The 25672-nt window shown below is 37.2% G+C and overlaps 1 protein-coding gene across 2 annotated transcripts in view; it reads right to left on the reverse strand.

Moving 5' to 3' along the window:
• The window catches only part of ATG10 (autophagy related 10), a 221950-nt gene that overhangs the window by 180657 nt on the left and 15621 nt on the right, over positions 1-25672 (reverse strand). The gene's annotated exons all lie outside the window — the stretch shown is intronic.

A 25672-nucleotide genomic window follows, 5' to 3' on the forward strand; every position in this document is an offset into this window, starting at 1 on the left:
AATAATGGTTTATCAGATGATCAAATCAAGATTTAATTTAAAAGAAATCTCAGTCAGGCAAAAATGAGATGATATTTGGCATGAATAAAAGCAAAATCCTAAAACTAGGCTCAAAAATCCAGCTACACAAATACAGGAGCTCTGCTTAGCAGCAAAGCACACCTTTAAGCCACAAGATATAGATGCCTTCAAGTTCAATAGGAGCCAAAGTGTGACAGGCTGTCATGAAGGGATTTCTTAGAACTCAGTTTGTAATTGTTATACTTGCAAGATAAAGTAAGGAGAACAAGGTCAACAGTATCACCGAACTGTTTTAAGAAAGTAAATCTTGTATGAACCAGCAATTAATGACCACAGAAATCTATTATTTTCTGGTATCACTGTCTTTCACAATATGAGGAAAGACAGAAATAGTGGGGCCAGCCACTGAAGTAAGGCAGCCTGAGGAGTTAGAAGCCAATAGGAATTGAGCTCTCACTTCTGATGGAGCATACGTGAAGAAGGGGACCAGTGAGAATGCTATTGTCCAACAAAACCAGCAGCAATGATGGTAATGTTGTTTTGTCCAAAATGGTAGGCAGTAGCCACTTAAAATGCAGCGAGTGCAACTAGGAAACCACATTTTTCGTTTTATTTAACTTTACTTAATTTAAATTTCAACTTGAATAGCCACATGTGGCTAGTGGCCACCATATTCTACGGCACAGCACATAAATGATGGGCTGCTGCAGAGTAAATGTTCTGATAACATTTTAAGATCAGACTATATTCTTTAGCTTTCCCCCAAACAAGCAACTGAAGTGGGACCCAGCAACATCCGAGTCACAGTCTAGGAGGAGGCCCTACTATAGCATCCACTGTAGGCCACATTCTCTACAGGAGAAGGCCCAAGTCATAAGAACAATCTGCTTGAGACCAGGGGTGGGAGTTTAGAAGGAGATGGGTGGTTAGTATTACTACAGACTTGAGAAGCAGTATGGCATAGAGTCAAGCACACAGACTTGAAAACCACACTGCCAGAGTTCAGAAACCATCTGTACAGCTATCTGGCTTAATCCAGCTTAGTCTGGTTCATCACCCTCCTGCCATCTATGCATCCCACTACTGCTGGCCCTTATCCCCCATATCAGTAAGACATAAGACACTACACATGCCCAGTTGGTAAATGTATTTCCTGAAACTTTACCCTCTCCCAGTCCTTGCTTTTTACTCCATTTTCTGATATCTCTTAGTTATTGAATTTGGGACCCATCACAGTTAGCATTCCTGCCTCAGCCTTCCAGATTGTCATATGATTCAGTCCAGTGCTTCCTAACCCTTTTCACATCATGACACACAAAAATTCATACTTGAACAGCAGTATAATGGAGTAAACTGTAGGGTATTTGGTGGTATCTATATGAAAGCTGGTGAAAAAAATCTTAAATATATTTTCTTTATACTATACAATTATTACAGTCAATTCCCATTCCTACTCCCAGCCCCAGGCTAATCTACTTTCTGTCTCTACAGCAAGGAGTATTTATCACTTTTCTCCAAATGATGGAAACTCCTTTCTCATCACTAACCACAACTTGGATAATTCAAATCTAAACTGTACTTCAAAAGTGCCATCATTCAGTAAAACAAATAGATTTTCCTTTACTTTCATCAACAAATGAAACGTGAAAATTTCTTATGATAGTATGAATAATTGTAAATACAAATGAAAAACTGCTTTAACCAGTGAAGCAGCTTTTCCTTAAGTATACAAGATGTTGCTCTACTTGTCTTCATAATCATTCTTTACTATTCAAACTGTGACGCAGACTAAATACCACAAGTGAATCTTTTTTAACTCCTTATTTCCAAGGCTGAATTTTTTGTTTGTCTGCGGTACGCGGGCCTCTCACTGTTGTGGCCTCTCCCGTTGCAGAGCACAGGCTCCGGATGCTCAGGCCCAGCGGCCATGGCTCACGGGCCCAGCCGCTCCGCGGCACGTGGAATCTTCCTGGTCCGGGACACGAACCCGTGTCCCCTGCTTCGGCAGGCAGACTCTCAACCACTGCGCCACCAGGGAAGCACCTCCAAGGCTGAATTTTTGACTTGAATCCATAAATTTTATCAGTACATGTGAATACGTTATCATGACGTCCTGGCAATTTTCTATTAATTAGGTTCATTCATTCAGCTAATTATGTTTTTCTTTTTTTTTTTTTTTTTGCTATACCGCATGGCTAGTGAGAAGAGTACAGAGTCCTAACCACTGGACCACCAAGGAATTCTCTAAGGTTTTTTTTTTTTTAATATATTTATTTATTTTGGCTGCATTGGGTCTTCATTGCTGCGCGTGGGCTTTCTCTAGTTGTGGCGAGCTGGGGCTACTCTTTGTTGTGGTGTGCAAGCTTCTCACTGTGGTGGCTTCCCTTGCCATGGACCATGGGCTCTAGGCGTGCGGGCTTCAGTAGTTGTGTCTCGAGGGCTCTAGAGCACAGGCTCAGTAGTTGTGGCGCATGGGCTTAGTTGCTCCGCAGCATGTGGGGTCTTCCCAGCCCAGGGCTCGAGCCCTTGTCCCCTGCATTGGCAGGCGGATTCTTAACCACTGCGCCACCAGGGAAGCCCTGAGCTATTTTTTAAAGCCAAGTAACTACCTTTTAACAAATCTTCAAAGTAAGAATTGCTTACCAAAACAGCTTCTAATTCTTTCATAAACTTTTGACAAAACTCTTTGTTGGACATCCTCTGCCCTTCAGTTGAAAGTTGTATTCCAATCCCATTTCTTCACATGAAGCCAAAAACAAATGTGAGTGAAGCAGCTTCAGTTACATTAGATTCTCCATTTTGATATATGAGACTATGTGAAACTCATATACAGGCAAACTCTTACACAACAGAGTTTTTCTGTGAATAAAACATCGTATTATTTGAATCTCAGTGTTTTCACGACTCCTGATGTGTGGCCATTATGCCATCCTGTCACTGCAGTCACTGTACCAGTAATACAAATTCAAGCATGTTTCCATAATACCTTATTTATTTCAAAGTATGAATTTACCACCTTCAATATTTCATCCCCGGTAATTTGTTTTGGTACTTCTTTACAGAGAACCAATATTCCTCCTAGCGTTTCTCTTTAGGAATTCTACCTGTGCCAGAATTTGGCAGTTTCTAACATGTGTAGATTCACCAATGTGAAATAAAAGCTTGTTTGATTTAATAATAATCTAGATTAATTTTGTCTTTATGCCATCTGACATATCATCAATACATTTACAAGTATTATTTGAGAGTGCCACCTTCTCCATCTCTTTTGCTTTACTGGCCTAAGTTTCTAGCCTGGCTGGTAAAATGAGGGCTTCCATCCTTGTGGGAGGCAGTTCGGCTTCAGCTTTTAATGATGTGACCATGTAACTGGTTTATTTAGCTTAATCTAAATAAACTGAAATAGCTGGGGGTGAGGTGTCAGTGCAGTTTGCTTGGTACTGTGTCTTCATCTCATAACTTCTCCTGCCAGGAAGGCATTTAGGCTAAGGGGAAAAAAGTCACAGGCACATACATCAAAGTTTGAGATGATTCTCATTTCATTACCTAACTAGTGACTTCAACGTTTTTTCATACTGTGTTTCTTTGTGAAACTGATGGCTTTCCAGCTCTAATAAAAAGTTATCCATTAAGATGGAAAAGTAAGTACAATATCTGTAAAATTTAAGTATTTGTTAAATATGAAGAATAGGGCCAATAGGCTTTTACAACCACATAAAACCTGTTTACAGGAATGAGAAATCTGTGTTCATTAAAATGTTTTAAAAACAAATTTCATGAAAATTCAAACAAATAGTCATTTATCACTCCAAAAATTAAAACTTTGAAATATTCACAGAATATATGTAATGCATAAACTGGTAGATATATGATTAAAATCTTTTGCCAATTTATTTCCTGAAACTAGAAAGCCTTTTAATTAATCAACTTAATTAAATTACATTCAATGATTATTTGATTTTTAGAAACAAATAATTTCCAAAAACAATAATTCATTACAAAATTCTAACAAGAATGTGACTTTGGCTAATTGTTAACACCAAAAGCAAAAACTAAGTATAAGTAAGTAAATAAATCAAAAGGCAACAAAATTCAATGTTTTATTTAGCAACACTTAGTATCAGAAAATGATAATAAAAGTAATAAAAACAATCATACATAAGTTCTGTCAGAAAAATTATAAAATGATGATGGTGATAGCAAAATTAAATTGAAATTAAAATACAAATATTTTCCATGCATTAAAAAACAAAATTTTAAAAGATAAAAGCAACCCAAATATCCATCAAAAGATGAATGAATAAATAAAATGTAATATATATACAATAGAATATTATTCAGCCTTAAGAAGGAAGGAAATTATGACACATTCTATAATATGAATGAACCTTGAAGCCATTATGCTAAGTAGAATAAACCAGTTGCAAAGGACAAATATATGATTCCATTTGTATGAGGTAGCAGTCAAGTTCATAGAAACAGAAAGTGCAATGGTGGTTGCCTGGGCTGGGCGGAAGGAGTTGTTTTCTGAGTAAAGAGTTTCAGTTTACTAAGAGGAAAAACTTCTGGAGAAGGGTGCTAGTAATGGCTCTATAACAATATGAATGTAGTGAATACTACTAAACTGTACTACTGAACTGAACCACTTAAAAATGGGTTAAGATGGTAAATCTTATGTATTTTTCCCATAATTTTAAAATATTTTAATTTAAATGCTTAAAATGGTACACTTTATGTTTTACATATATTTTTGTGGTATATATTTTATCACAATTTTAAGAATAAAAAAAAGTTTACTAATGACAAGTATATCACAAGTGTGTAATCAGACATACTGGAATGATTCAAGGTCTAATGTCAAGGGTAGGTGCAATGTGACGTGGATACTACAGAGAACCTCCAGGCCACAAGTACCACACCTAAAGCTTTTTGGTCCAAAATAATTACTGAATTTAGTTTACATAGGGAGCCATTCAAATAATACTCAAATATCATTTCAACTACTATAAATTTCTGAATGATGGTACAAAACACTGTTAATGAATTATGACTGTAGTATCCTGAGGCCCCTTGTAGCCTGTTCACGGCACAGCAGTGTGGCACAGCAATGTGCATGGCATGGCAATTAGGAAGCTCTGATCCAGTAGTCAACTTTCAGCTTTCTCCTGAATCAGCTTATCTCTCTCCCAAGCTCAGCATATTCTTGGACAATCCTCTGGGTAAGTCTCATTCCAGCTCAACCAGGGCATGAGACCTGTGCTTCTTGCATGATACACCCAGGATATCTCCCTTCCGGCACACCCCACCCTCAAGGGCAGAACCCATAGACTGGCTACAAAACAACTAATGCATCATAAGCAGCCTTAGTAGAAGCAGTATTCGGAACAAGGTGAATTATATGACCTCCTCACTGTAAGCCTCTATTTCTATGACTTATGAACATTTTTATGACTCGAGGTTCTATAACACATAAATCTCAGCTTTATACTCTGATTGCTTGTCCAGGTATCAGCAATGAATAAAATGCATACCAAAGAGGCATGCCTCGTGATGATTTTTAGTAGCACTAAGATACGCTAGGTAAAACTGAAAAGTAAATGAAATTTGTCAATTGGTGCTCTCCCATTTCTACTTCCCCTTTGTTGTCAAGGCCCACATAATGTCCCATGGTGGTCCAAAATTCCTGATCCTTCAAAAGTGCCACAAAGTACGTAATTCAGCTTTCTCTGTTCTTTCCTTTCCTCCACCTAAAACCTACCCTCATTTTAAAAGATATCTATTTGGCAATGGCCCACTTCCATTTGGACACAAGATCCTAGTCAGGCTTTTCTTATGAGATTTTCTTATGAGAATGTCAACACCAACGCTCACTCAGTGGTCACTAGAGCATATGGACCTGCACTTAATGGGAATCAGAATATCTCCACCTCAGGTTCTACTATGCAGCCCTTAGCTCATTAACCATTCAATACCATCAAGCTGTTCTGTTAGGGTATGGGAATTATAAATGATGGTCTTTCCTTTTTATTCAAATTTTAATATCTAATGTTATGTAATGGGGCAAAAGGACATAAATCAACATTTGAAAATCTCATCTTAGACCAAATGCTTTTCAAGCCATCTGTGGCGAAATATCAGGATTTTTATTTCCAATCTGTCATAGACATACTTTTGTGAAAAACACTAAAAATGGATTACTAGAAAAAATAAAAATTAAATTTAAAAATCCAAAACATACAAAATACAAGCCCCAATTAAAAAAAAAAAAAAGAACTTTTTTTAGAGTAGTTTTAGGTTCACAGCAAATTTGATAGGAAGGTACAGAGATATCTCATATATCCCCTGCCTCCACACATGCATAGCCTCCCCCATTGTCAGTATCTTTTTTTAATTTATATTTGACAGATATAAAATTACTCTGTCAAGTTACTAACAAGTTTCTAAGTACTTGTTTTCAATTTCTTTACTTATCTCCTTGCATTGGTGCCAATCTAGGACCACACTGAGTAGCAATGCTCTCTCATCCCAACCCAAATATCTACCTCCATCCTATCACCAAACAATCCTCTCCATAAAGAAGCAGGAAGATAGAGGATGCCATATGCTATGGTTAGTGAAAAAGCTACTTGGGATATACACACATCTGCCATCTATAGATTTCTAATTCATGCAAGATGATCCTTTTTCATAAGCCATTCACCAATTGAATACACTTTCAGGTTTATGAGAGTAACACAGTCTAGGTGTCTCATATACACCTTTCATTTTGAAACCTCTCATTTTTTTAGGGTAGTTAAAATCCCTATTCTGGTTCTTGATTATTTACATAATAAAGATCCATTTAAATGCACATGCACTATACCCTCCTGAAGTCAGCAGGAGGTGAACATGAAGATCTGAGACCAAACTTCTCTGTATGTGTGCAAAGCATGTTTCCATTGTGCAACTGCTTTACAAATAAGAAATAAACGCTGGGTTTATAAGACTTGGAAGAAACGGTTTAATGGCCTTTGACTGTTTTCCATTACTGGAAAATTTACATGCTGAAAAGTAGCAAAAACCAGTGCAAAAGAATAAACAGTGGGCACACTTCAAGGGCTTGCTTCTTTTGAGAATCAGGAGTAAAATTGCGTTTTATTAGCTGTTTCATTAAGTTTTACTTTGAAGAAAAACAAACAGTGAAGGCATATGTGCAACATCTGATGAAAAAGGGATTTTATTCTAAACAGTCTCTACAAAACTCATTAATGTAACATTAAATCTGAAGACTTGTCTAGCAATTTAAGGATAATTTTACTCATTTTAGTTTATTTATAATTTCTGACACAGTTTATTTAACATATTCTAATCTTTAAATCACCATGTGCACTAAACTAATATATTAATTCTGTCTTTTCAATGACATTTTGCAATAATTATCTACAGCAACTGTTAAGGGCAATTAGTGTATGAAGTTTGTACCAAATTCAATACCTAAAGATAATATAGCTGGATATTGATAACTTGGAAAATTCATGAAAACAGAACAGTTCATCTTAATCAAACTCCTAATTATAAATGCTTTTCTTATACTATAAATACACCTTTCAAGAAAAATCTAAATATAGGTGTTATTATAATCCAATATCTAAAATCTAAGCATCTAATATAATACTCAAATTATTAAATAAAAGTAAATATTTTTTCCTCAGAGCAAATTTCTACATGCTGGATATTCATCATATTCCCACTGAAAGAATTTACTCAATTGCTATTTTTCCATTTCAAGCCTAGATGCTGTTAAGAAGCAACTAAAATTTGATAGCAGGAAAAAAATACATATATTCCAGTTCTTTTGTGTTGGCTACAAAATAGCATGGGTCTCTGGTATAGAGCAGATTAAACTTCAGCTTCTAACTAAGTAGATGAATTTTATATATATATATATATATATATATATATTTTTTTTTTTTTGCTGTACGCGGGCCTCTCACTGTTGTGGCCTCTACCGTTGTGGAGCACAGGCTCCGGACGCGCAGGCTCAGCGGCCATGGCTCACGGGCCCAGCCACTCCGCGGCATGTGGGATCTTCCCGGACCAGGGCATGAACCTGCGTCCCCTGCATTGGCAGGTGGACTCTCAACCACTGCGCCACCAGGGAAGCCCGATGAATTCAATATTAAACTATAGGTTGGGGGTTAAGTCCACAGTCTTTGAAAGCAGACACACGTTGGTTCCAATCTTCACCCTGACTCTTACCTAAAGACCAGGTAACCTTGGACAAGTCACTTAATTTCTCTAGTCCCACATGCTTCATCTGAAGTAGATATAACAACAGCTAACTCATAGAGACATTGTAAGGATTAAATTAAATGAGGTATATGTAAATAACAGCACAGTGATGGTGCTTTGAAAATAGACTTTCCTCTATAGAAAAAATTTTTTACTGATTTTAATCAAAGTAATTTAGTACATAATTTAAAAAGTCAAACTGCACTAGAATGCAGTTATGACAAAAATCAGCAGCCCCTTTCTTACCCCTCCCCATACTTTGGTCAGCCTACCCAGAGGCAACCTCTTGTAACTTTCCTTGCTATATCTTCTGCCATTCATCTCCAAATTCCATGTTTTCTGTATATAGCTTTCTCCTGATACATAAAATTTAGATATTATCTATTGATATATTATGTAGATTATATACATTCAAATTCAGTGTGACCCCCAAATTAAAACACCAGGATCTTTAAACAATGACTTCTGGGGTAAATTCATATTAGAAAGAATATATAGAACAAACAGTCTCTGTTTTAAGAGCCTATGCAGTCCAAATCAATTGTAACCTGTGATTAAGGGGTCTACTCCTCAGAGCAGAAATATGAAATGAATTTATTTTTTCCAATAACTGCTCTTAGCTTTCCTGTATGGAATCTCCTTTCCCACCTGATAGGTGTGGCAGATTGATTGCATTAGTGACCCCAATTGTTCACACCTCCCTATATCTTGTCCTTTGGTAGTGCCTTTCCACACTGACTCTGAGCTTGGCCCCTCAAGTAAAGGTCTGAAAGAGTGCTTGAGTGTTTCTACTTGCTTCCTTTCGACCCTAACCACTGCTATGAGAACAGGCTCAGGCTAGCCTGCTGGAACACGGAAGCAGACTGAATCACCCCTCTTAGATGAGGCCCTCTTAGACTAGCCAGCTCCCAGCCAATACTCGGCTGGATTGTAGATATATAAGTAAGCCCTATGGAGATCAACTGAGCCTGTCACAGATCAGCAGAACTGTCCAGCCAATTTGTAGGTTTCTGAGAAATAATAAATGGCTATTGTTTTAAACCACTAAGTTTTATAATGACTTATTATGCTGCAATTCCTAACTGATATATTAGGGATCCTTAAACAACAACTTGGTCCCAATCTATAACTTTTTAGATGCTTTCAGTTTTTAGAACTCAAGACTTCAGAAAATTAAGACTCAAGCTTATATTATTTTTGTTTTATGGGGGGGTTTTTGCAGTACGCGGGCCTCTCACTGTTGTGGCCTCTCCCGCTGCGGAGCACAGGCTCCAGACGCACAGGCTCACAGACCATGGCTCACGGGCCTAGGCGCTCCGTGGCACGTGGGATCTTCCCGGACCGGGGCACGAACCCGTGTCCCCTGCATCGGCAGGCAGACTCTCAACCACTGCGTCACCGGGGGAGCCCTTTTTGTTATTCTGAAGATTGCAGACTCAAAATCAATTTGAAGTTCTTTTTTCCCTGTAGTTCAACCCACACTCTCTGCTGCTTAGAATGGAGAAATGAAGCACTGTCTTGCTCAGAGAAACCTTCTGCCCCTCACTACTTCTTCCAGGAGCCCATGGCTTGAGAACTGGAAGCAGGAAGGAGAATCATCCCCTTGCTAAACTGGTTGCAGTCACAGTCCTCTCCTTGTTGTTTGCTGTTGCTTCTCTGGCTGACACTGACTGCTCCTGCGTGTGGCAGGCATGCAGCTGATGGCTCCCTCATGAGTGATTAAATGGGCTCTTCAGAAGATCCTGCAGGGACATTTATCTGATCTAGACAGTAACCATCCACCCTCTACCACTGCTGAGGTCCCTTTACACCTCCTGGCTTGAGCAGGACAATGGAAAAATAGGTCTAGCACAGCTATTCTCTGAAGTGACCATATTAAACAGATTGAACAGTGTCCCCTGCTTCCCACTCTTACTCTCAACTCCCTTTAGCCTTGCTCCAGCAGAAAACAGCAGATCAGCAAATCCATGGATAAGGCAATGCTCAACTAGGCAATGAAATGTCCCCTCTCCCAACTGTAAAGTACTCCATACTTTACAAGTGGTTCTTTGGAGAACAAAGAGAGGTTTGTGAGGGAGGGAATCGTTTCTCAGTACAACTCTGCACTTCTGCTCGCTGAATCCTATTCTCATATTGGGGTGGGGTGGGGGATCCCAGTTCTTCAGGAATGGTTCCTCTGAGCAGTCTCTGCAGGCAGGTTTCTGGCCCCAGTGGCTAGTAGATTATTCATAGCAATCCAAATATAGAAAATCAGTTACTCAAAAGTCTTTTGTCCTCAGCTTGGGGCCTTAGCTGCAATTCAGAAGCAAGATAAAAAGGTCCCACTCAACACACTGTTATATGGTTATTTTAAAATCTAAAGTATGCATTAAATTCTACTATACTGCATATAATTATAGAAGAATTCCATTTTTACAGAAATGCCAGTTTTATTAAAAAGACTGCCCTGAAGAGGTTATTTGAATGCTACTTACTAACTTTTTATGTAAATTTTATGGTGTTTTCATGGATCCTAATTCATCAATTAAGGTATAAAAGAAGAACATTGGCATTTTTTATAAATTTCTCATATTTTTTCAAATAAAACTTTTTGTCTAATAAAATTCTTCAGACAAAGTGTAGGTTTTTCTTTTTTCCAGAAAATCAGATATTCAATCATCCATTTAGCAAATACCTGTTTGTGTACCTACTTTATACCCAATGATATTCTAGTTACTTTGGGCATATCAGCAAACAAAATAAAGATCTCTGTCCTCATAGCCTGAGCAGGGAAAGAGAGACATTAAACAATAAACATAATAAATAAGTAAATTACTGAGCATGTTAGAAGCTGAATAATAGTATGAGAAAAAGAAAATGTAGAAGAGGATAAGGGAAATCAGGAGTGAGGCTGTAGGTAGGTGGACCAAGTAGTTTGAAATATTGAATAGGGTGGTCAGGGAAGCCTCAGAAAGAAGGTGACACGTGAGGAAACACATGGGATGGGAGGACAGAGGGATGGGGGCAGTTAGTCATATCTGGAAGAAGAGGGTTCTAAACAGAGGGCCCAGCCAATTCAGAGGCCCCCAGGAGGCAGTGTTTGTCTGGTGTGTTTGAGGAACAGCAAGAAAGTCAGTGTGCCTGGCTGCCCTAATATTATGAGGTTATGAAAAGGAGTGAAGAGTAATATAGGCGGTAAACTGAGAGTAAGGACACCAAATGAAAAAAGTATTTCAAGGAGAAAAGAATGATCAATCCTTGTCAAATACTACTAAAAGATCAAAGAATTTACCAGTGAGCTTAGCAGCAATAAATTTAGAGGTCGCCGATAACATTACATAATAACATTGGACCCAATGATTCATTCTACTAAAAAGGAATTTTACTATTTAATGAAAATTCTTATAAAACAAATAGGTTTTTAACTACTAGTCAATGACCCATTTATTTCAAACAATATATTATACAATGAAATGAAATACAATGAGATGCATTTACACAAATAAAAAACCTGGCAGAGGACTTCCCTGGTGGTGCAGTGGTTAAGAATCCGCCTGCCAATGCAGGGGACACAGGTTCGAGCCCTGGTCCGGGAAGATCCCACATGCCGCCAAGCAACTAAGCCCGTGCACCCCAACTACTGAGCCTGCACTCAGAGCCCGCAAGCCACAACCACTGAGCCTGCATGCCACAACTACTGAAGCCCGCACGCCTACTGCCTGTGCTCCGCAACAAAGAGAAACCACTGCAATGAGAAGCCCGTGTACCGCATTGAAGAGTAGCCCCCGCTCGCCTCAACTAGAGAAAGCCCATGCGCAGCAACAAAGACCCAATGCAGCCAAAAATTAATTAATTAATTAATTAATTAAATTTAAAAAAAAAAGAAATGCATATAGAGTGCTTACTACACTAAGCACCAAGGATATAGAAGTGAGGGTACAGAAACAAAATTCCTGCAGTCAAGGAGCTTTCAGACTACTGTGGGGAATCAGGCAAGTATACAGATAACCACCATACAAAATTGTGCGTCAATTATATGAAACTACAGAGAAGGGGCAGGCTTCTAAGCCAAACTTGAGGGTGGGGTTACCTATCTGCTTAAATTTAATCTCAGAAAAATATGTAGTGATTATGGGCAAAAGACTTAACCAAACAAATCACAAAGGAAGGTACAATAAACTAATAAACATATGAAAAGGTGCTCAAATGAACTAGTTTTTAGGAAAATGCAAATTAAAATCATCCTGTGGCGTCAGGAGGCAGGACTTCAAATCTTCTCCAAAAAACAACTTGGAAATTGTTCAAAATTGTTAAAAAAAAAAAAAAACCATTTCAGGATTCTGGTAATCAACCAAAGTCAAATAACTTAGTAAGAAGTACTTATTCATGAAACACTGTTGAAATTAGGGTAAGAACAGTGGGACTCTGTGACACTCCTGCCTGGGGCTGCTGACATTCCTTCCCTGTGGTCAGGTGGTCAGGGATAGGGTTCTCCCTGGAGCGTAGGCTAGGGCAGCTTCAAGGCCAGAGAGGCTCAATTGATCTGGAGCCAAAGATGAAAATATGCAGTCCAGCAGCATCGCCAGCAAATGTAGCAATCTCAGGAGCAAGTCTGAGGTAGCCATCCCAGTTGGGACAAGCAACCTCCTGACAACAAAACCATAAAGGTAATAGGTAGATCCTGGAAATGAGAGACCACAGAGGGGCTTGAACTCTGCAAACAACCCTGGCTGCCTCCACCCACATGCCTCAAGAAAACCATACTGTCCTCAAGTCCTGGGCTGATGGTGGAGCTGCTCACATGAACAGAGGACATGGAAGAAACTAGAAGGCAGGGCAGAGTAGAAACCTGCCTGAACTTTGAATGTGCTCCCCAACCCACATATAGATCGTTTGGGAAGGGTGGAAGTCTTACTCCATCCCTCATGCTCAGGTGTCCAAGCATAACCTCTGACCAATCACTGACCATAAAGTTATGCATAAATGAATGTTGAGCAAACAAAGCCAGACTCAAAATAGTGCATCTTTTTTAGATGTGAGCTGTGTATGCTTAGCTAAAGACCCTAAACTATATCCTGAAATAATGGAGAATAACTAAAGGGTCTTAACCAGGGAGTAATGGATTGGAAATGCGTTTTATAACATCACTCTGTCAGGGTGGAAGTCAGATTGGCGGAGAGCGAGATCAGAGACAGAAAGCAGAAACAATGGCCTGAGCCAAGACAGTGGCAATGGGAAAGGAGGGCAGAGGAGGCAGCGGTAAGCCAATGTGAGAGATTTTTAAAGATGGAATAAACTGATATAATGATCCATCAGGTCTAGGTATTGAGGAGACAGAGGAATGTAAAAGCCTTCAGGTTTATGGCCTGAGCCAGAAGGATGGTAGAGCCATCTACTAAAACAAAGTCAACTGACAGGAGGTTGAAAGATGAGGAGCTCAATTTTCAGAGCTTGAGGTTACCGAACTCTAATCTGTGAGATCACTTATGTGATTAAACTTTGTACAAAGGCTATTATTTAGAAGCAGATAAATAAATGGAAATTCGGGACTGTAGTGGTCCAAAGACCTGGGTCCTTGCTCCAGTGGTAGCTCAGACTTGGGCAGGTCAATTGTTATCTCGGTGTCCAAGTTTATTCGTTTATTTAAGTTATCTTGACACAAAATGAAGAAAAAAAGACTGCCCCATATACTTACAAAGTGTTGTCAGCCTAAAAAAGGATGCTGTAAAGCAAGAATACATGTGATTGCTGCTATAGCATGCAATTAGTTCTGGAAATTGTCACTAAAACAATATGACCAAAATGAAGCCATATATTTTGGAAAAGAAACCATATTTTTGCTATGTCAGATGACATGGAAAGCACCAAATAATTATTTTTAAAAGCACTAGAAGTAGTATGACAGTTCATTTAGGTAACCAGTTACAACATATACCTAGCAGAATCAATCTTTAAAGTGAACACCTATTCTGTTCCTAAAAGGGAAGATAATGTTTTAGATATGTAATTTCACTCCAATATTTTAAATTTAAAAGAACAACCATTAAAATCCCATTTAGGAAATTTAGCAACACGTGTTTAAGAGGACCTAAAGATGAAAGCCTACACATGAGGGAAATTCACCAAAACAACCACAATTGTATTAGGGTAATGTGATTCTTGTATGATTTTTTTTTTCTATTTCTACAAACATTCAAGATCAGGGTAATGCTGTCTGTAACTGGAGGCCCAATCCAAGGCTTTAGAAATAAGCATTTTTCGAGTTCAAGCATGAAATTAACTCATAATAGATCAGAGCAGATGGGCAAATTACCCTAAAGAGACAGAATAGCTCCCCAGTCTGCAAGATTTGGCTATAATCAAATGGTGACTAAAAGAGACTGGTCAGTCATTAAAATTTAAAAAAAAAAAAAAAAAATGAGATCAGTGGAGGAAACATTAGCACTGCCCACTACACTATTCAAGAAAGATTTCCTACCCTACATATCATTACTTTAAACAACTTGGCCTCAAATGGTAAGATTATCCCTACTGCAGAGCCAGATGTATGATGCCACTCTTAGATTATGCCACTAAATATTTCATTCATATAACTACACATGAGAATTTGTACTCATTCTGTGTTCACGCAATTGTGATTTGCCCACTTACAAAACAAAATGAATCATCACAATGACAGGAGCATTCCAGTTCATTTGACAATTCTATTCATTATAAATTAATAAATTAGATTCTGATATATATATATATATCAGAATACAAATGTCAAAGGATATATATATATACATATATATATATATAATTTGACATTGCTCGATGTGGATCCCTCTTTGAGAGACATTCTATCTGAATTCCATTCTATCCATTCTATTCTATCTGAATCTGAGGGTAAGATCCTGGGCTTGATAAACTTACCAGTGTTAACTCCCTAGGAGACTTTTTGAAATAGAGTCTGCCAGCCTGCTCAATGAACCCAAACATCACTGTCAGCCAAGAATGTGCTTTTAATTGTTAAATGTGCACAATTACTATCACTGTTTAAGTTCAATTGATAAATTTGTAAAGTATTACAGCTTTCCTTTCTGATACTCTTGATAGTCTTTAAAAATGGTGTTCAAAAATATTTAATTCACAAGTAATACAACTTGTTCTTCTCGAAGTGATTGCTTAAGATTTGCATATGCTTAAGTGACAGATCATATCATAACACACAATAAATTATGAATGAAAAACCTAGTGTAACTATGAGTCAATGTTTGTTACAAAAACACAGCATGCTGCTCCAAGTGCATTTTTCTCCTAATCTCCAAAGATAAACTAAAAAAACTCTACTTTAGTCTAATCAAGAGACTATGTGAATGCAATATATTTAATCTTTATCTAGTGACATTTGGGGCCAGAAATGATATTTCATTAACTCACAGTAGATGACTTAAACAAATACAGCATTACACTAAAACTAATAGCAATAACATGCTCACAGCCACCCTAAAAAGGATTAATACTGGGATATATAAAAAATGTTTTTAATAAGCTGGAGGAAGAAGAATAAAAGTTAAGCAAAATTAAGTATTTCAGGCCAACAAATGTATTTATTTGTTACTCACATAAAGCAATATTATACTTAAGAAACCTGTGGGAAACGTCTATTCTTTTCATAAACCTTAAAATTGTCACTAAATTTTAGCAAAGAATCTGTCTAAGGATATTGTGTACATAGAGATCAAAAAGTATAAGAGGATAGTTAATATTTCACCTTTAAAATAGAAAGCCTTACTTCCAACAACTCAATGTATAAATACCACAAAAATGAATGCATAGGCAAAGTAAAATAACCGTATTTAAGATATTAATTCCATTATTTACTCTCGAATTTGATTATGTTTCTGATAGAACTAGCCAGTAGGATTTATACAGTATCAGCAAATTGGAGACATGATGAAAAATTAGTCTTACTAGACACACATAGAAAGCACTTTTAACTCTCTTTAATAATGTCGTGCTTCAAAATAAAAGAAATGAAATCTCTTAATAGAATGAGGCTATGTAATTCAAGATGTCATCATCTAACGGAAATTCACCCTCCAATTCTCTGTTTAGTTCTCTACTTTATAAATCCCTAAGTCAAAATTTGTAGAAATAATGGGTGAACTTCGAAGATGTCATCCTAAGTGAAATAAGCCAGTCACAAAAAGATAAATACTGTATGATTCCCCCTATATGAACTACCTAGAGTAGTCAAATTCATAGAAAGTAGAAGGGTAGTTGCCAGGGGCTGGGGAAGGAGGAATGAGGAGTTAGTGTTTAAGGGGTATAGAGTTTTGATTTTGCAAGATGAAAACAGTTCTGGAACTTGGTTGCACAACAATGTGCATGTACTTAAGGCTACTGAACTATACACTTAAAAATGGTTAAGATGATAAACTTTATGTTATGTATATGTATTTTACCATAATTTTTTAAATAAATAAAAATTTGTAGAAATAATATTTTATGTCTCTAGAGTCTTTTTCTGAGATTATTAATTTTAATATTAATGATAAATAAATTTAAAGTGCACTTGAAAAACCCATAATTTTAAGACATATGGGGGAAGGGGAAAAAAGAAAGTCAACTTAATTGAGATATATCATGTCACTTCATGATATATGCTTTAAAACAGTATATTCCTGGCTGTGAGTTGGTAATTGTGGGAGCTAAGTGATAGGTACATGGGAATTCATTATACTATTCTCTTTGCTTTTGTATGCTTAAAATTTTTCATAGTAAGACATTAAAAAAAAGATATCTGTGCAAATAAACAAAGTGAGAAATTCAGCACGGCAGCAGGATTGATGGGAAGCGTAGGGTGGGTTTTCTAACAAGATAGTGTTAAAAGATGGAATGAAGTAAGATATGGAAATATTTTAGAATCTATTTTAAAAATATGAATTTGATGTAATTAGGATAATGTTGAAGGGTTTTAAGAAAATCAATGTGAATTAATCATAGTGAAAGACTACTGAAAGGAAGGAATTAAAACGGAATTAAAAATCAGGAATCAAGGGCTTCCCTGGTGGTGCAGTGGTTGAGAGTCCGCCTGCCGATGCAGAGGACACAGGTTCGTGCCCCGGTCCGGGAGGATCCCACATGCCGCGGAGCGGCTGGGCCCATGAGCCATGACCGCTGAGCCTGCGCGTCCAGAGCCTGTGCTCCGCAACGGGAGAGGCCACAATAGTGAGAGGCCCGCGTACCGCAAAAAAAAAAAAAATCAGGAATCAAAAAGAAATTTAAATTGTTTAAATTTCTAAGAATAAAATTTAAAATTTTTACTCTATATAAATTAGGAAATAAGCCCTTTCAAGAAGGGTTCCTAAGCTGTCAGGGAAATAATCAAAATATTTCTAGTGTGCTGCTATGAAATTTCAAAATATAATCAAGTAGGTTTAACTGAAGAGACAGGGATTAATAGGGGGTGGGGAGCAGAGGCCTTTTAATTCTTCTTTCAGAATAACAGGACTTCCATGGCGTTCCAGTGGTTAAGACTCTGTGCTTCCATTGCAGAGGGCATGGGTTTGATCCCTGGTCTTGTAAGGTCCCTCATGCCGCCTGCATGCCGTGCAATGCGGCCAAAATAAATAAAATAAAATAAACAATTCTTCTGCATATCATTGTAAATCAAAGTAAATCAACTATACTTCAATTTAAAATTTTTTAAAAAAACGAGTAACATACAAAATAATCTAGTGTTATTTGTATAAAATTTAATCTCAAAATTAGTATTAATAGAATAGAATATTTTGTTTTCAGTACCTGAATGGTCTCTCTTCCTGTTTCTGCTATACAAAAGTGAGAGAATATAGTTGAAAGCTATGGGAAATTATTTAACCAATAACCTGTAAAAGGTGATATCACAGAACTAATGTACTCATATCCAGTGAGTAAAAACACAAAAACAAAAGAAAAAATTTTAGAAGGCAAGTTGCTTTGAAGTTTTAAACTGCACAAATTCCCAAAAGGGCTCTGAATCTAAGACAAGGCTAAGAACATATGCTACGATGAATAAAGTTTAGGGTGAAGAATAAATTGTGATGACGCTGAAGAAAAGGAAGCATATATGTAATATACAAAGAAGTAGAGAGAACAGTACCAAAATTAAACCTATATACACATTACTTAGATTCAATATATGTCATGATTTTGCCACATTTGCTTCATCTATCCCTGGTATATTTTTTTCTTTGCTAACATCATTAGTATCATTTTATACCTTAGTCCATAATCAAATATCCCCAACTGTCTCAAAAAAGGTCCTTTTACAGTTGATTTGAGTCAGGGTCCAAAGAAGGTTCACACATCACATTAGGCTATGCCTCCTGATTTCTATTAATTTAGAGTAGTGCTACTCAAAATGTGGTCTGAACTGGTGCCAATTCAAGAACTAATTGTAAATTACCAGTCCCAAAACTGTTCTCAATCTGCAAACTCTTTGTTATGGGTCAATACGATAAATTCAGAAAAGGAAAGTAAGGACTTGGAAACTTTCATAGCAAGTTGACACTGTCAACACACCCAAGTGCATGGTCAGTGGACCCATCTAGTGAACCAGGCTGGTAATCTCACCCTCCCGTGATTGAGTCTCACATGATCTGAGCTGCACACTAGTTTTGCGCACCGGGACAGCTTACTGGTCGCTGCCCCAAGGATATTTTAAAAACAAAACAAAACAAAAAACTGGTCCTTAATTCTAAATAGTTAGAAGTGCAGTCCTCCTCCTCACTTCTTTATCCTACCATTAACTTTTTAAGGAAACTGGGTCAAATGTCCTTTAGATTTCTGAATTTTTCTATTTGCTTCCTGTGGTGTCAATTAACTTGGTCCTCTATCACTTATCTTCCTTAATTGGTTCTATTCAGGTTCATCTTTGGGGGCAAGAATATTCCATAGACTGTGCTCTGTGATTCAGGTTATAAAACTTCAGAAAGTACATAATATCTGGATATTCTATTTTTAGTAATGATAAGATTGAATGCTAGGTTCAGGTAATGATAGGTCAATCCCTCTTTTGTAAATTTCACATCAATTTTTCACCTTATATTTTCATCTACTGATTATTGTTGACTAATTCATTTCATTAGGGATTGAAAAGTGGTGACTTTCTAATTCTATCATCCTTTCCATATTTATTAGATGGAATTCTCAGGGAAAAAACAATTTTCCTTATCAAATTAGGCTATTTAGTTACTATGAGATATAATTCATGCAGGAAAGACAGGATAAATGCTTATTTCTTTCCTTTTGACTAACAATTTTCAGACCAAGGAGTTGATGAGTTGATGTCCTAGATACTCCCAATGGTGTTCAATGAGTTAGGTTTGGAGTCTCTTCTGCTCCACTCACTCTCTCTCTCTCTCTCTCTCTCCCCCTCCCTCTCTCTCTCTCTCTTTTTCCCCACCCCCCCATCCCTCCCTCCTTCTCTAACATTATGAGCCCATGGGTTTTTAGGATACATACAGACATATATTGGAGATATAAAGGGCTAGGTTTCAGAACTCCACAATAAAGCAAATATCAAAATACAGCAAGTCACATGAATTTTTTGGTTTCCCAATGCATATAAAAGTTATGTTTACACTATACTAAGTTATGTTTCCCAATGCATATAAAAGTTATGTATACACTATATTAAGTGTGCAATAGCATTAGGTCTAAAAACACATTGTATGAACAAAAAATACTTTATTGCTAAAAAATGTTAACCATCATCTGAGCCTCCAGTGAGTCATAATCATTTTGCTGGTGGAGTGTCTTGTCTCGATGTTGATGGCTGCTGACTCATCAGGGTGGTGGTCACTGAAGGTTGGGATGGCTGTGGCAATTTCTTAAAATAAGACAACAATGAAGTTTGCAACATCAACTGACCACTTCTTTCACCAACGATGTCTCTGTAGTATGCAATGCTGTTTGATAGCATTTTACCCATTTTGAATTTCTTTCTAAACTGGAGTCAGTCCTCTCAAACGCTGCTTCTGCTTTATCAACTAAGTTAATGTCATATTCTAAATCCTTTGTTGTCAGTTCGTCACAGCATCTTCACCAGGAGTAGATTCTATCTCACGAAACCACTTTCTTTGCTCACCCGTAAGAAGCAACTCCTCATCTGTTCAAGTTTTATCATGAGATTGCTGTAAGTCAGTCACATCTTCAGGCTCCACTTCTAATGCTAGTTCTCTTGCTATTTCTACTACATCTGCAGTGACTTCCTCCACTGAAGTCTTGAACCCCTCAAAGTCATCCATGAGGATTGGTCAACTTCTTCCAAACTCCTGTTAATGTTGACATTTTGACTCCTTCCCATGAATCACAGTGTTCCTAATGGCACCTAGAATGGTGAGTCCTTTCCAGGAGGCTTTCAATTGACTTTGCCCAGATCCAACTGAGGAATCACTATCTTTGGCAGCTATAACCTTATGAAATGTATCTCTTACAAAATGTGACTTGAAAGTTGAAATTACTCGAACCATGGGCTGCAGAATGGATGTTGTGTTAGTAAGCATGAAAACAATATTAATCTTGTACATCTCCATCAGGGCTCTTGGGTGACTAGGTACATTGTCAATGACCAGTACTATTTTGAAATGAATCTTTTTTTCTGAACAGTATGTCTCAACAGTGGGCTTAATATATTCAGTTAACCACTTATAAATAGATGTGCTATCATCCAGGCTTTTTTGCTCCATTTATAGAACACAGGCAGAGTAGATTTAGCATAACCTAAAGGGCCCTAAAATTTTCAGAATGATAAATGAGCACTGGCTTCCACTTAAAGTCACCAGCTGTATTAGCCCCTAACAAGATAGTCAGCCTTTATGTCTTTGAAGTTTTGAAGCCAGGCATTGACTTCTCCTTTCCAGCTGTGAAAGTCCTAGATGGCATCTTCTTCCAATAGAAGGCTGTTTTGTCTACACTGAAAATTCGTTGTTTAGTGTAGGTACCTTAATTGATGATCTTAGCTAGATCTTCTGGATAACTTGCTGCAGCTTCTACATTCAGCCCTTGCTGCTTCACCTCACACTTCTATGTTATGGAGATAGTTTCTTTCCTGAAACCTCATGAGCCAAACTCTGCTATCTTCAAACTTTTCTTCTGTAACACCCTCACCTTTCTCAGCTGTCATAGAATTGAAGAGATAGGGCCTTCCTCTGGATTAGGCTTCGGCTTATGGGAAGTCGTCCTGGTTTGATCTTCTATCCCAACCACTAAAACTTTCTTCTTATCAGTAGTAAGGCTGTTTCACTTTCTTATCATTTGCATATTCACTGGAGTAGCACACTTAACTTCCTTCAAGAGCTTCTGCTTTGCATCCACAGCTTGGTTAACTGTTTGGTGCAAGAGGCCTAGGTTTTGATCTACTCAGCTTTTGACATGTCTTCCTCACTAAGCTCAATCATTTCCAGTTTCTGATTCAAAGTGAAAATAGGCAATGCTTACTTTCACTTGAGCACTTAGAGGCCATTGTAGGGTTATTAATTGGCCTAATTTCAATATTGCTGTGTCTCAGGAAATAGGGAGGCCCGAGGAGAGGGACAGAGATGGGGCAATGGCCAGTCAGTGGAGCAGTCAGAACACACACATTTATTAAGTTTGCTGTCTTAATGGACAGGATTCCTGGCACCCCCAAACAATCACAATACTAACATCAAAGATCACTGGTCACAGATCACCATAACAAATATAATAATGAAAAAGTTTGAAATACTGTGAGAATTATCAAAATATGACACAGAGACACGATTAAGCAAATGTTGTTGGAAAAGTGGTACCAATAGACTTGCTTGAGGCAGGGTTACCACAAAACTTCAATTTGTAAAACATGCAATATCCATAAAATGCAATAAAGCAAAGTGCAATAAAACAACGTAACCCTATAATGTGTTTCAAACAATTGCATTCATTGTTATTTACCATCTTCTGCTCCCCTTATTGTAGAGAATTCAGAACAATACACTACAGACCATTACGGTATATTTGGTGCTAATAGATTTTCATGAAGGTTTCTGAAAACCTAACTACAATTTCATTCATAGCTTTATTTCTATAACAAAAGATGCTGAAAATTTCAAACAACCAACTAAAAATTGTAACCACAATATAACTGTCCACGTGCCAGAAACTGTGCTAAACTTTTTGAATGCAAATCTCATTTAACGTATACAATAGCCATGTTAGGTGAGTATTACTATTATTCCTATTTTATAGATAAAGAAAATGAAGTTTGGAGACATTAAGTAATTTCACTAAAATCCAGTTAGTAAATGGTAGAGTCAGGATTTGTACTCAGGTCTATCTAACTCTGAAGCCCATGCTATTAACCACTATCTTTAATATCTGACAGACCATCATGTTAAACAATGGCTCTCAACAAAAGTGTACCGCCTTCCTGAAGGGTTTGGAGATGATGGAGGTAGGAGAACAAGAAGAACTATCCTGCCCAGATGCCAATAGAATTAAGACCCACTGAAAAAATACTGATTTAGAAGTATTCTCCTTAATCTGCATACCTCCAGATATAAAAATTAGGACTATTTTGATTATTTTAAGAAACTTCTTCCTTTCAAAAATTTTAAATTATTTACATGTTTCATTAATTCACATTGCTTTTCTCATCAACTTTGCAGGAAAAAATGATGCTTTGCCTTATATAAAAAGTTGAATTATACCAATTCTCTAAACATTGTCATAATTATTTTAAAATTAAAAAATAAAATGGGTGGTACCAAAGTGATTTGTGAACAAACCTGAAGGTATGAGTGACAATATATGTACTCTTTAAAGGAGCCTCTACATACAGGGATAAACAAAGGTTGTTTAAAAAATAAGGGGCAAAAAGGGGCAGAGAGAGGCATTAAAAAGTTGTATTAGGAAACTTTTAGGGATAACGGATATGTTCACTCTCATGATTGTAGTGAAGGTTCAAGGTCCGTACATATGTCAAAACTGATCAAATTATACACTTTAAATATGTGCAGTTTATTGTTTGTCAATTATACAACAATACAACTATTTTTAATATAAAAATTAATTTCTGGAGCCTAAAAAGTAAAAGAATATTCTAAGTATTGTCTCCAAACAGTCCCACAAAGCCTGAGATGTAATACAGATGGAAGGTTAAAGGAAATAAAGTGACTGGTTCACAATTTCCTTCTTAAACTGTGTATAGAACTGCAGAAATTAAGTAGTAAAAATACTAATATTCCAAAATACAGAAGAGAGGGATCTCCTTGCTGGAGCCCCTTTTCCTAATTCAGATCAACAGCATGCACTGAGGCAGGGCTGGGTGAGAAACCGCAGTCAACACCATGCAGACATCCAGTCCCAGAAGTCACCCACTGGCCACACAGAGCCCACATATTATACATCACTGGCATGCTGGGTTTGGTCCTCACTGTGTTTAAAAAATATCTTTTTAATTAGTTGCCAACCTTTAAAAATTTAGATTTTATCCCCAAATCTTTTTTACTTTTCTTGGAAGACCTGGTAAAACCCTAGGCCCATGTTTCCAACCTGGTCTCAAGCCAAGCACTCTGGTCAGCCACAGGCCCCAAGACTCAGTGTCCATTCTGTCTTGTCCCTGGCAGCTTGACCCACTTACATTACCCAACCAGGTCTTCACAGACTTTTGAGTTTGCAGTCCTTACCCTAAGGCTATAAAGATTTTCTCTGATGAATGTTTTGTTTTGTTTTGATACTATCTACAGGCTTACCCCCACATTAAAGAGAACAGCCCTTAATTAGAGGTGCAATTCTTACTCCAAAGGGTAGGGAACTCAGCAGAAAGTGGCAGCAAACAAGAAACTAGACTTAGCCATACCCATCCGTGAAGTAGAGGCCAGGCCAGAATAAAAACAAATCCTGGAAACTGGTTCTTATGGCACTAGTTTCAACAAATTCAGTGAAGAAACTTCTGACATAAAATTTGTCTCTTGGAGATCTTCCCCAGAGTCTCCCAACACACACACATACATACACACACACACACACACACACACACACACACACACACACACATACATACACACACAGACCCAACTTCCTACCTTTCTGCTCCCCAACTCTGCTAGGTCACTGAAATGGTAACAGGAATCTCTATTATCCTGCTTCCAACTTAAGATAAAAGAAAAATTCTTTTTTTTTTTTTTTAACCTGGTAAAAAGGGAAAGTTCCCAGGGAATAATCACACAAATTATTACAGGACAAAAGGGGTCAGAAACCTATTCTCATTCAATGAATAAACAACCAACGTTTTAATCATTACATATCAGAAGCATTAATATTAAAGTCAGGAAGAAGACAAAGAGAGCTGTTATTACTATTAACAGTTTTCTACTCAGTTCATAAATAGTAGGGAGAAATATTACAAAGAAGGCAACAAAAAACTCCTCATTTGCAGATAACCTCACTCTACCTAGAAGACACAAGAGAAATCACTGAAAAATTATGAAAATTAACAGGAGAATTCAGTAAGATGACTGAATGGTTACAAAATTAATATACAAAAATTAGCAGTTCTTTTATATGTCAATAATAATCATAGAAGAAATAAGATGAATAAAAATTCAAACACAATAGCAAACAAAATTTTTAAATACTCAGGAACAAAATTAATAAAAGATGCTAGTAAGGTCATGTTATCCTAGAGCAAGAGATGCCTTAAAAGTTTATGAACTGTCCCATCACTAGCTTAGAGAGTGGGGCTAGAATCCACCACAAGAAATTGACTCTATACCTCTGAACCCTCACATGAGCTCCCCTGTCAAAGCTTAGCTGATATACGACCCAAGAGGAATCATGGCTTCTCCTCCCAGTGACAATCTAGATCTGATCAAGGCCTGCATTTCCCTAGCCTCTAGATCTGAATCATAGGAATAAGCTCAAAACTGTTCTCATTTCTCAGATTTCATATAGGAAACAGCTAATCAGCAGAGAATCAGGATTCACCACTTTTTCACGGATCAGATAAAATGTCAAGTAGAGAAAACTTACTTATTCTCTAAGAACAGTATTTCAAGGAACTCTTAAAGAGCTTTTGGCAGAGAACCTCACTAAATGTATGTGTGGAAATAAATGAGTACATAGACCTTTTACATTATTACTACTGAATAGAATCAAAAGAAAGAATGTTTTGGAAGTATTTATATTATTAAGAAATTCCCAGTGAATACAGTCCTCAATATTTCAGAATTTGTGATTATTTGACTATGGTTTGGTTTCTGGATTATCTTTCCACTCTCTGGACAAAAGTAGTTTCCTAAGAAAATTAATAGTGTAAGCAAATGGTTTGAAGCACCACAGAAGCATCTGTTTACATTCAGATAATTAATATGCTAACAACTCTTATTATTAAATTGAAGCAGTTCACCTA

The sequence above is a fragment of the Leucopleurus acutus genome (assembly GCF_964270905.1).
Source record: "Leucopleurus acutus genome assembly, chromosome: 3".
Classification (NCBI taxonomy): domain Eukaryota; kingdom Metazoa; phylum Chordata; class Mammalia; order Artiodactyla; family Delphinidae; genus Leucopleurus; species Leucopleurus acutus.